The 365-nt window shown below is 28.2% G+C and overlaps 1 protein-coding gene across 1 annotated transcript in view; it reads right to left on the bottom strand.

Moving 5' to 3' along the window:
- LOC119589154 (phosphatidylinositol 4-phosphate 5-kinase type-1 beta-like) overlaps nt 1-365 on the bottom strand; it is a gene marked incomplete in the record, with an annotated part of 149444 nt that overhangs the window by 31116 nt on the left and 117963 nt on the right.

Genomic DNA, 365 nt, shown 5'->3' with positions numbered 1-365 from the left:
GCAACATATTTGTTTAAGTTCTGAAAATAATTAAGCACAAGTAATAAACTAGATACAATGTAGGCAAGACACATTAAAGAACACAATAAATGAACTAAAATACTGGGTTTAAACAGATTTTTGTTTAAAAAGCATTCAAGTAATATAACAATTCCCTCCCCCCCACAAGCCATGGCTAGAATTCATAGTAAACACCAATATACTACATAAGAATTTATCAAGGTAGACTGAAAAACTATCTATACCATTACACTCAAATGATTTGTTAAATAATACACAAATAAAAAACAAGGCGCGGAAAAAATAAAAACATTCATCTAAAATGTGTACTTAAGAAATCAAAATTACCAGATGTTAAAACATTC

This window comes from Penaeus monodon, chromosome 25, assembly GCF_015228065.2.
Source record: "Penaeus monodon isolate SGIC_2016 chromosome 25, NSTDA_Pmon_1, whole genome shotgun sequence".
In the NCBI taxonomy this organism is placed as follows: domain Eukaryota; kingdom Metazoa; phylum Arthropoda; class Malacostraca; order Decapoda; family Penaeidae; genus Penaeus; species Penaeus monodon.
The sequence above is the reverse complement of the archived record's forward strand: the minus strand, read 5'-3'. Positions and strand labels throughout refer to the sequence as shown.